We start from the raw sequence: 12,734 nt of genomic DNA on the forward strand, positions 1-12,734 counted from the left end.
CAATACGTCAACCCGGACAACCAGCTTGCGTTGGGCAGGTAAGCATAAATCTTGTTTAACATCCACAAAACCAAATACGGAAGACTCTATTCACAGCACTGCAAATTCTTGTAACGACTATACTCCCTCATGTAACCTGATCAGGTTAGCGGTCGCCGCCATTACCTGAAGAGAAATTTCACAAAAGAACGAAATTTAAAGAACGTAAAATAGTTCAATACGCTTCCTTTTTTAAGTAATTCCTTTCTGAAGCTCATTACAAAACTGGAATAGTATCTGCGCGTTCATAGCGCAAAGCAACTGCGGTTCTCTAGCTAGATAATTCTCTTTTCGTTAGAATATCTTAACAGTACCTTTCATTAAAAGCCTTCGTTAAACCAAAGAGTTACCTTCAACACTATCACGGTGGTAAATAAAAAAAATAAAGTGTTTCTTACGTTTCACACAGAATAATAAAAACTGAACACACTAAGGCTTTCTGTCCTCGTGACTCAGTCCTCGCAACGGGGCCGTAACTTAGAGCATCCATTAAATTAGTGAGGACGGTTCTAGAGGGCCACAATGGTAGCGAAAATGCATTACACGATTATACGAGAATAAAACCTACAGCATTCAGGACTTTAATCTAAGGCATACCTCTAAAGATTGGATTGACAAAAAAGCAGCCTAATGTAGGCACATTAACTCACTTGCAGTTTCAAGAATTGAAAAAGTCAAAACTCCTGGTATGCTAACTGAACACTGTTGATGATGTTGTGGTGGAATCTTCAAAGATCTAGTAATTTCAGAATACGCGAGCAAAGACTCATTCAGATCCAAGCAAGTACAGCCATATGGCTAAAAAGGAGAGCTATACAACCTTCACGGAAGCTTCCCAGTCCATGAAAAGTTCATCTCCGGTACTCAAACCCTAGACCAGCGCCTATCGGCGCAGTTGCCCTAGCAACTGAGCTAACCGCAAAGGTTAGAAAATGAGCAGGCGAGGTCGAATCTATCAACAACTAGAAGCGGGAACGATGTAAGTCGAATATATTTTAAGAGTAAACCACCACGTTAGAGTAAGTTTGTAATGTGGGAGCAATTCATCTTTATCGTCCAGGCTCTGCACTTGAGTGGGTGCTAATGAGTAAGTTCCAACTGATACCGGATGGGTAAATTTTGTAATATCACGCAATTTCACCTTCTAGAGAGATATACTATAGTTACGCACTACGATAGCCTTCGTCAGTAAAGTTTACGAAGTAGGCCCCATTAAAGAGGAGCATTTCGAAATATTCTCAGGCTCCCTGTTCGAGCTCGCAAGATAGTATGGCAGCGGTGGCAGACCAAGTTATATTTGAGGCGATTGCGAGAAAAACTTAATTATTGTTGCGTATATACGATAGTATTAGATCAGTAACAATTGTTTCTGACAAGGATGTGCGCCCCAAGCTGGCGTTAGCATCGTATAGAAAGAGCATCACTATAAATAAAAACTGTTTGGTGTACAATAGCCATAGCACCCTCAGAGTATCTTTTCTCACGCAGCACAGAAAGACATGCGGCCTAATGCATGTTTAATCTAAATACATGGAATAGTAAGAAAAAAAACATTTAGTGAGAGGCACGGTCACCTTCAAGAGGATATTATGTCGCACAGGTGTTTTACTCAAGAAAAAAATTCTCAAGGAAACTGCCAATATATTGATTTGAGAAACTCCTTGATCGTGATAATATCTTCCCAGGACCACTTATTGTGACGTTAGGTGTTTAGTGCCTGTCACGACCACCGAACAGTTACCTCCATTTATCTAACAGGAACATACCTATCCTTGTCTTGAAAACCCGTTTCCCACAAGAAACGGCCTCCATCCTCCCGACGTAAATAAACAGTTAATGCAGTCTATAATTCATTAGGATGAATTGTTGATTAAGAAGTCTTTCCTAGTGCACATGAAACACCCGTGCTAATTTTCTACTGCGCAGCTTAGGGTTTTAGGCTCACGATGTTGTTCCTGCATTCCGCAATGGTAAATGAGGAAAATATTTGAACAAAACCTGATATGCCGACACAGAAACTTCCTGCAACACGCAGACCTCATCTGTTTGCGTGCATGGCAGTGACGAATGTGGTTTTATGTACGCAACAATGCCCGGAAGAAACTCTTTTTACAAACTAAAAAGACTTCCCTCTTTCCAGCCTTGTGGTATCTCTACCTGTGATGCACCCTGCAAATGCAAATCCTGCAACGCAAATATACCCGGATACTGTAATGTGTGAGGCGAGTGATCGCGCCACTGCTAAAGGAACACTAATTCCTCTGCAGGACTAATTACTTCATTTGCTTCTTCGATCATTTTTCTTTTCTTGCTAAGAATACAATTTTGATACTCCTGAATTGTTTTTTTTGTGTTTTCTTTGTCTGTATGATACTATCACTGAGAAAATTATTGATTAAAAAATTGTCGTTACACTAGGACAACATTCTCTAGGACATTATGTTAGGAGTGCAAGATTTGCACTTCCTTTTAATGCTCCAAGGGTGTAATTATGCTTTGCTCGTCTCTGCACTGTCGATCACATCCAAAAAGGTAGAGCACTGCTATCGAATTTTTTTCTAGGCGTACTTTTTCTGGTCAAGTGAGGACAAGACTCAAGTAATAAAGGGCACAACCACAACTGTCACGATTTCTTTAAAGTTTAACTTGTAACAGAAGAATTACCCTTAAATGCCTAAATCATTTAGTGATACTCTATAGTGCAAAATTAAAATGTGATCTAAATAGAAACCTCAGCAAAGCTCCAAACATGTCAGAGCAGTATTATTCTAGCTTATCCTCAATGCAACGTCAACAGAAACAAAATACAGAAACACTCTTGAAACACATAATTTAAAGAGAAATGTGATCGCAATCTCTATTTACATTTGTCAGTGAAACCGTCTTCAAGGTGGCCAGTGCAAGCATTTGCTCTTTCTGAACAAGTAAACTGCATTGCTTGTAATTTACGGTTGGGTTCTCTTCGACGGCGAAGTCTCTGCAATGTCGATCACATCCAAAAAGGTAGAGCACTGCTATCGACTTTTTTTCTAGGCGTACTTTTTCTGGTCAAGTGAGGACAAGACTCAAGTAATAAAGGGCACAACCACAACTGTCACGATTTCTTTAAAGTTTAACTTGTAACAGAAGAATTACCCTTAAATGCCTAAATCATTTAGTGATACTCTATAGTACAAAATTAAAAATGTGATCTAAATAGAAACCTCAGCAAAGCTCCAAACATGTCAGAGCAGTATTATTCTAGCTTATCCTCAATGCAACGTCAACAGAAACAAAATACAGAAACACTCTTGAAACACATAATTTACAGAGAAATGTGATCGCAATCTCTATTTACATTTGTCAGTGAAACCGTCTTCAAGGTGGCCAGTGCAAGCATTTGCTCTTTCTGAACAAGTAAACTGCATTGCTTGTAATTTACGGTTGGGTTCTCTTCGACGGCGAAGTCTCTGCAATGTCGATCACATCCAAAAAGGTAGAGCACTGCTATCGACTTTTTTTCTAGGCGTACTTTTTCTGGTCAAGTGAGGACAAGACTCAAGTAATAAAGGGCACAACCACAACTGTCACGATTTCTTTAAAGTTTAACTTGTAACAGAAGAATTACCCTTAAATGCCTAAATCATTTAGTGATACTCTATAGTACAAAATTAAAAATGTGATCTAAATAGAAACCTCAGCAAAGCTCCAAACATGTCAGAGCAGTATTATTCTAGCTTATCCTCAATGCAACGTCAACAGAAACAAAATACAGAAACACTCTTGAAACACATAATTTACAGAGAAATGTGATCGCAATCTCTATTTACATTTGTCAGTGAAACCGTCTTCAAGGTGGCCAGTGCAAGCATTTGCTCTTTCTGAACAAGTAAACTGCATTGCTTGTAATTTACGGTTGGGTTCTCTTCGACGGCGAAGTACCATAATTACTGTGAAGTGTTTGGATATACAAGAAAATACTACTGGAATTAAACTGCTCATTGGAGGTCAATAGGTGCTCTCTGGCGGGAGGTGCTCTGTCGCCATGAGGTATGAAATTGTGAGCTGCCGAGTGCTGTTGCAAAGGCCGCCATGGTAAGCCTAAGCATAACTATTTGTAACTGAATTAGACGATATTGGTTCTAACATGTTCTACACATCCAGCCCGTTACGAATATGGCATGCCGTTAGTTAGATCATGACGTTATCGGGTAATTAATTAGATGCAATTAAATATAAGTATAACTGTAGCTAAATATTAACTGAATTAGTTATTTTTGGTGTCTAACGTGTTTTACGCGTCCAGAGGCATCCTGACATCTCATTTGTTTTGTGATGACCTCAGTGATTACTGAGTTACAAGGTATTAAACATAGTCAAGTGAAGTGTTAATAATTTCGTCACAAAATCAGTGAAGGGCCCAGTGAATCAGCAAGTCGATATACTAATGACGTCACCAATCGATCACCACTTGGGTTGCTTTATCGATTTACTTTGGGGGCTGCCATCTTGAATTCCTCGGACAAAAATTCCACGCCGAAGGTCGGTGGTAGCAGACCCCAAGATACCGAGAACGTGATGAATAAATGCTAACGCTCTTAAAATGTGCATTTCAATACATCACGATGACCACAGGAAGGCAAGTGCCAGAGCTTTTCATGCTAAGTACGGCAAGTACAAAGCGGCAGTCTAGGTAGATGTTGCCGGGCTTGACAAGGACGCATTTGCAGTTGCGGTAGTGGATGGGCGGGGAGGCTTGGTCACCTCTGGATAAGTCAAAACCCGCTCCTCAGAAACTGCACAGGAGGCGGCGATAGCGCGAGCGATATCTAGTGCTAAAGCTCACCTGACTTTCAACGACTCAAAAACCGCCATAAAAAATTTGGCGAGGAACAGAATATCTGTCACAGCGGCCCGATAGCTAAATCGGGTCACGGGGCGAGGGACTACGGAGGTGGAAATTGTGTGGATACCGGCGCGCTCTGGGAACCCTGGGAACGAGGCAGCTCACATGAATGGTTGAGGTTTCGTTAGCGGAGCAGGTGAGCCGGACGTTACGAGGAGGTCCACGAGATATGGGCTGGTGAGCTTTCACGACATTACAAACAATTACAAACTAGAGCGGAGAATTTACCCGCCCCGTATAAGCAATTGGTAAAGGCGCAGCAATACGTCTGTCAAAGAATGCAGAGGAGATTGTTCTTCGACGCATACGTGTTAAGCAGTGTTAAGCATAAGTGTTAAACCAGTGTCAGGAACTGGCAACCTATGACCACATATTGTGTAGCTGTACCATAAAGCTGCCATCGGCGGATATCATGCGTGATCCTTCTGTCGAGCAGTGGGAGGCCGTGTTGGCGAGCTGAGACCCGCACCGCGGCTCGGCTTATATGCATCTAGCACACCACCAACCCCGTAATCTCTATCTGGGCCCCCGCTCATGCAGGCCTCCCGGGTAACGAGGAGGTCCACTCCCTCGCCCGAGGTATCACTTTCCAGGCCGGAGCTGGACCTCCTCTTCCATCCCAGGAGCGTCTACTTACGTTCAAAGGTATTGTCACCTACTACCGAGATACCCGGCGTGTTTACGCACCGCCGGCTCCCTCGCAATCTATCGCCGACTACAGACCCGAACTGCTCCCTACCCTATTCTCCTTCATGCCCGCTACCCCGATAAATTCCTCTCCTCCTGTAAGCTCTGCGGGAAACCGGAAGACTTTCGTCACGTTCTCCTCACATGTCCTACCTTCCCACACCCTCCATCCCCAACCACGGCGACGTTATCCTGGGAGACTCTCCTGGCCAGCTTCGCTCCTGCAGGCCAGCGGCGGGTAATATAAAGCCCTCAAGGGTCCTTGAGGTATCTATAATAAATAAATAAATAAAAAATTACTGACGCCCTGAAGCGGATAGCACTCCAAGGGCTGTCCTTAGCCCTGTAAAGGCAGCCCCCTAAGGGTTTCCTCGTGCCATGTTAGGGGGTTTGCCCCCCTCTGTATTGCTTGGCAATAAATTTTCTCCATTACACCCAGACCCGGTGTACCATACCAGGGCCGTGGAGTGGGCCACCCAGGTCGCCGTCGCCATGAATTAATGGCTATCTAGCACGGAATCGTCCGCTCATTCGTTGTGACAGCCGCCGCGGAGGCTGAGTGGTTACGGCACTCGGCTGCCGGCCCGAAAGACGCGGGTTCGATCCCGGCCGCGGCGGTCGAATTTCGATGGAGGCGAAATTCTAGAGGCCCGTGTACTGTGCGATGTCAGTGCACGTTAAAGAACCCCAGGCGGTCGAAATTTCCTGAGCCCTTCACTACGGCGTCTCTCATATCCTCAGTCGCTTTGGGACGTTAAACCCCCATAAACCAAACCAAACCATTCGTTGTGACAAAATGTTTTTCCATTCATCCACCCATCGCTTACGGCGCGGTTCCGGTGTCTACCAAGATGTGACAGTTAGTGAGCGATTTCATTTGCTCAAATACCAAACTAAACAAGTGAGCTGCGTGCTTTCATTGGCGTTGACAACGTTGTATAAAATTGGTTTTTCGTTTTCGGGAAAAGAAAATAGCGCTGTATCTGTTTCGCATATCGGCGTGCACCTAAACCGCTCTGTAAGAGAACGGATAAAAGAGGGAGTGAAAGAAGAAAGGAAGAAAGAGGTGCCAGAGTGGAGGTCTCTGGAAGAATTTCGACCACCTGGGTATCTTTAACGTGCACTGACATCGCTGTAGAGGATGTTGATTTCCACGGAACGAAAGGCGCACGATTGACTCCCTTGGTCACTGGACACCTCAATCTCGCTTTTACGTAAGTGGTGTTGGTGTCCAACAGCAAAAAACCTGCTACGATTGCGTTCCGCACAATGGATAGATGCACGCCCACCCTGCTAATATGGCAGGTGGCCCTTAATTGTTGGTCGCGGGAGGTTGTTCACCCACTGAACGCTGCTGCCTACTGCTGCAGTGACGTGTGTCTGCCACAACGTTGCCAGCTCTAATGCATGCAGCCAACATCTCTCTCTCTCTCTCTCACCACCACCACGTACCTCAAAACGCGATTGAGGCGTCCACTGAACCTGGGATCCAGGTATGCGTCCATCCTTTCCTAAAAATCATCGGCGTCTGTAACGTAGCCAAACAACTGTTTAACAATAAAGGTTTACAACGTGTAACCATGTGCGCAGAAGATTTTCGCTGAAATCAAGGGTTAGCCATGTTAAGCCAGTGCCAATTTTTTGCACTGCACTGCACCCCTGCACGGCATAGCCGGGGAAACGGCACCCGAGCACGGCGAACGGAAGTAGGGGAAGCTCGCGGGGCGCTCAATAGGAGAGCTGTGTCTTCTTTGCAGCAAGAGGGGCTTAACTGAATCAAAACAGATGGCACCAAGGACGCACTCTGCTTTTCAGTTCCCGGCTCCAGCATTTGACACGCAAAACTCTATAACTCGCTACGCGGCACCTTTCCTCTAGGAAAAAGAGCTTCCCACACGTTTGCAAGAATGGAATACAAAAGAAAGAGGTTTACACTTCATACAAGGCAATAAAATAAGAATAAGAAAATAAGAATAAAATCAGAAAAGCTTCTGGGCAGTAATGCAAAACAAGACTAAACAGAATACAATACCTCTGCTATACTAAACAAGGCAAGGAAAAACGAACGCGTAAATTACTTGGATAAGCATGATACAGGAAAGATAAGCAGATTTAACAATGCAATCTAAACCTTTACATCGTGTGTTCGTATGTGCAGATTTCTGCAAAACACAAGTTGTCTGCGGGAAGAGGCAGTCCGAGAATTTTTAAGTTTTACCTTCATCTGCACTGTCGTACTCCTAGGTGTCACTTTCATAGCCATGCATCCTGACCACTTTGGGCGCAATGTGATCCCCCGCACGGCCACGCTCGGGTGACGACCTGCGGTTATAGTACGTCTCAGTTGCACTGTCATCCGACATTTAGTGATCGCTGTGTAGCACTGTAGGGGACACTGCACATTTTGGCATTGTACAGACACCAACACTGCGCGCGAACTCACGACCACCATCCCCACCACAATCAATTTCAGGTGACTCGTCGTCGGCGCCCTCTTCTGAATCCAGACGAGTTTGGCAGGGCATCAGACGCTCGACGTTGACGACATCTCGCTTGCGACCGGTGCGATTGACGACCTCCCAGTTGTACTCTGCCACTTTCAGAAGTAGACGGAACGGCCCGTGGTGCCGGTGAAGCTGTTTGGTGGTCTTCCCTTTCGACCGAGAAGGCGTCCACACGTACACGAGGTCTCCCGTATAGAAAACAGCCTTACGTCGCCTCGAGCCGTATGCCGTTTTGTTCCTGTGCGGTCGCTGCTTCTCGCGCTGAGCGACTACTTCCCGCGCCTGGCGAAGCCGCTGTACAACGCTTTGATCATCCATTCCGCGCTGTCAGCTGGTGCGGAGCCCAGGACTACCTCAACGGGAAATGTTGGCTCGTGTCGATGAAGAAGGAAAAACAGAGAAAAGCCTGTCATTTCGTGTTGCGACGAGTTATCGGAGAACAGAACATAAGGCAGGAATTCGTCCCAGTCCCGGTGATGAGAGGAGACATACATGCTGAGCATCTCGGCCAGCGTGCGGTTGAAGCGCTAGCAAAAACCGTTGGTCTGTGGGTGATACGATGTTGTGGTGTGGTTCGTTCCCATACCTCTATATATCTCCTCAATTGAAGCTGACATTTTAGGCCAGATTTTAGCCGCCGTGGTGGCTGAGTGGTTACGGCGCTCGGCTGCTGGCCCAAAAGACGCGGGTTCGATCCCGGCCGCGGCGGTCGAACTTCGATGGAGGCGAAATTCTAGAGGCCCGTTTACTGTGCGATGTCAGTGCACGTTAAAGAACCCCAGGTGGTCGAAATTTCCGGAGCCCTTCACTACGGCGTCTCTTATAGCCTGAGTCGCTTTGGGACGTTAAACCCCCTTAAACCAAACCAATCAATTAAAAAAGCGACAAAGTGCTGTCCGCGGTCTGTAATGATGCGGCCTGGTGCGCCATGGCGTAGGACGGTCTCTCGTAGAAATAAATCCCTGCGCGCCTTCTGCGGCTGTGGCCGCCGGACATTCTACTGCCTGAGCCCACTTTGTATGGTAACCAGTCATCACGAGGATGTAGCGGTTCCCTGACTCTTCGTCATCATCATCATCATCATCAGCCCTACTACACCCACTGCAGGGCAAAGGCCTCTCCCATGTCTCTCCAATTAACCCTATCCTTTGCCAACTGCATCCACCCTTTGCCTGCAAACTTCTTAATCTCATCCGCCCATCTAACCTTCTGCCGCCCCCTGCTACGCTTACTTTCTCTTGGAACCCACTCCGTTACCCTTAAAGACCAGCGGTTATCTTGCCTTCGCATTACATGCCCTGCCCAAGCCCATTTCTTTCTCTTGATTTCGACTAGGATGTCATTAACCCGTGTTTGTTCCCTCACCCACTCTGCCCGCTTCCGATCTCTTAACGTTACACCTATCATTTTTCTTTCCATGGCTCGCTGCGTTGTCCTTAACTTAAGCTGAACTCTTTTCGTTAGCCTCCACGTTTCTGCCCCGTAGGTGAGTACCGGTAAGATTATGCTGTTGTACACTTTCCTCTTGAGGGAAATTGGTAAACTGCCACTCATGATCTGCGAGAATTTGCCATATGCGCTCCACCCCATTCTTATCCTTCTAGTTATCTCCCTCTCATGATCCGGATCAGCTGTCACTACCTGCCCTAAGTAGACGTATTCCGGCACCATTTCTAGGCTCTCGCTGCAAATTGTGAACTGTTGTTCCCTTGCTAGGCTGTTGAACATTACCTTGGTTTTCTGCATGTTAATTTTTAGACCCATCGATCTGCTCTGCCTGTCTAACGCGTTGATCATGATTTGCAGTTCACCTCCTGAGTGACTCAGCAAGGCAATGTCATCAGCAAATCTCAGATTATTTAGGTATTCTCCATTTATTCTTATTCCCAACTCTTCCCAATTCAGGCCTCGAAATACCTCCTGCAAACATGCGGTAAACAGCATTGGCGAGATCGTGTCTCCTTGCCTGACGCCCTTCCTTATTGGAATTTTATTGCTGACTTTATGGAGGACTATAGTAGCTGTGCAGTTGCTATATATATCTTCCATTATTTTGACATAAGGCTCTTCTACCCCCTGATTACGCAATGCCTGTATGACTGCTGAGGTTTCCACTGAGTCGAATGCTTTCTCGTAATCAATGAAAGCTATATATAGAGGTCGGTTATATTCTGCGCATTTCTCTATCACCTGATTGATAGTGTGAATATGATCTATTGTAGAATATCCTTTACGAAAGCCTGCCTGATCATTTGGTTGATTAAAGTCTAACGTTGCCCTGACTCTATTAGCGATCACCTTAGTAAATACTTTGTAGGCAACGGATAGTAAGCTGATCGGCCTGTAATTTTTCAAGTCCTTGGCGTCTCCCTTCTTATGAATTAAGATAATGTTTGCATTCTTCCAAGCTTCTGGTACAGTCGAGGTCATAAGGCATTGCGTATACAGGGTGGCTAGTTTCTCTAGCACGATGTCCCCTCCATCCTTCAACAGATCTGCTGTTACCTGATCCTCCCCAGCTGCTTTTCCCCTTTTCATTGCTTCTAAGGCTTTCTTTACTTCATCTTTCGTAACTGGCGGGATGACGTATTGCTGTGCACTGCTGTCTTTCTCATTAGCGCTCTGATTACATTGGCTACTGTACAGGTCTGTGTAGAACTCTTCGGCTACGTTAACTATCTTATCCATATTGCTAATGACATCGCCCTGCTTGTCTCTTAATGCATACATCTGGTTTTTACCTATGCCTAGTTTCCTCTTCACTGTTTTTAGGCTACCTCCGTTCTTTATAGCATGCTCGATTCTCTCCATATTAAACTTCCTTATGTCGGCTACCTTGCGCTTATTTATTAACTTTGATAGCTCCGTTAGTTCTATTCTATCGGTAGTGTTAGATGCCTTCATGTTTTGGCGCTTCTTAATCAGATCTTTCGTCACCTGAGATAGCTTCCCGGTATCTTTTCGAACTGTCCTACCGCCTACTTCTACTGCGCACTCCGTAATTATTGATGTCAGGTTATCGTGCATTGAATGAACATCAAGATCATCTTCCTCAGTTAAAGCCGAGTATCTGTTTTGCAGCGCTATCCTAAACTCCTGTGCTTTCCCTCTTACGGCTAACTCGTTAATGGTCTTCTTCTTCGCTAGCTTCTTCCGTTCCCTCTTCAAGTCTAAGCTAATTCTAGACCTTACCATTCTATGGTCGCTGCAACGCACCCTTCCGAGGACGGCCACATCCTTAATGATGCCAGGTTTAGTGCATAGTATGAAGTCGATTTCATTTTTAATCTCACCATTGGGGCTCTTCCAGGTCCACTTCCTGTTTTCTCGTTTGCGGAAGAAGGTATTCATGATCCGTAAATTATTTCTATCCGCGAATTCGACTAATAACTCTCCCCTGCTATTTCTAGAGCCTATCCCATAGTCACCTACCGCGTGGTCGTCAGCCTGCTTCTTGCCCACCTTCGCATTGAAGTCACCCATCAGTACAGTGTACTGCGATTTTACTTTATTCATTGCTGATTCTACGTCCTCATAGAAGCTTTCAATGGCCTGGTCATCATGGCTGGATGTGGGTGCGTAGGCCTGCACTACTTTCAGCTTGTACCTCCTATTCAGCCTAATTACTATAGCTGCTACCCTCTCGTTAATACTGTAGAACTCCTCTACGTTGCCAGCTATGTCCTTATTAATGAGGAAACCCACACCTAGTTCTCGTCTATCCTCTAACCCGCGATAGCACAGTATGTGTCCGTCCTTTAGTACTGTATACGCCTCACCTATCCTCCTAACTTCGCTAAGCCCTATCACATCCCATTTAATTCCCGCTAGTTCCTCGAACAGCACTGCTAGGCTAGCCTCACTAGCTAAAGTTCTAGCGTTAAACGTTGCCAGGTTCAGATTCCAATGGCGGCCTGTCCGGAGCCAGAGATTCTTAGCACCCTCCGCTGCGTCACAGGTCTGACCGCCGCCGTGGTCAGTTGCTCTGCAGCCGCTGGGGACTGAGGGCCGAGGGTTAATTGGTTTGATCATAGAAGGTTGTGGCCAAGTACTACACCAGGGTGGCCAAATCCTGTTCTGGTGAGAGAGTGCGTTGTCGGTTCTGGTCACCGAGATAAGGCCGCACTCCAGGCCTGGTTATGCAATTCCATCGACACGCGGTTTTTTTTTTTTTTTAAACCCGGTGGAGAATTGCGCGGCACCAGGATTTGAACCCCGGTCCTCCTGCACGCGAGGCGGATGTTCTACCTCTACGCCATCGCAGATCACAAGACTCTTCGTAAAAGGCCCAAAAAATGCAGTCCCGCCTGTTGAAATCGCCTTCCTGCCGGCAGAATAGGCTGCAGAAACGAGATCGGTTTGCCAGGTTGGGATTCCCGCGTTTGGCTGTCAGGGCAAGAGAGCACTTTGTCACCTGTGCGAACATTTTAGGCCAGAAGCAGCGCCTACGTATTTTCTCCCGGGTGTGCTTGGCTCCGAGGTGGCCCGCTGTGAGGTCATCTTGGCAGCTTCTTAGTACTTCAGCTCGCAAGCTTTTCGGGACGACCAGTGCTTCGTAGTCTTTCCCGAATCCTTTCGCCCGCCTGTGCAACACACCGTTGATAATTCGAAAACACCGT

This window comes from Amblyomma americanum, chromosome 5, assembly GCF_052857255.1.
Source record: "Amblyomma americanum isolate KBUSLIRL-KWMA chromosome 5, ASM5285725v1, whole genome shotgun sequence".
Lineage (NCBI taxonomy): Eukaryota > Metazoa > Arthropoda > Arachnida > Ixodida > Ixodidae > Amblyomma > Amblyomma americanum.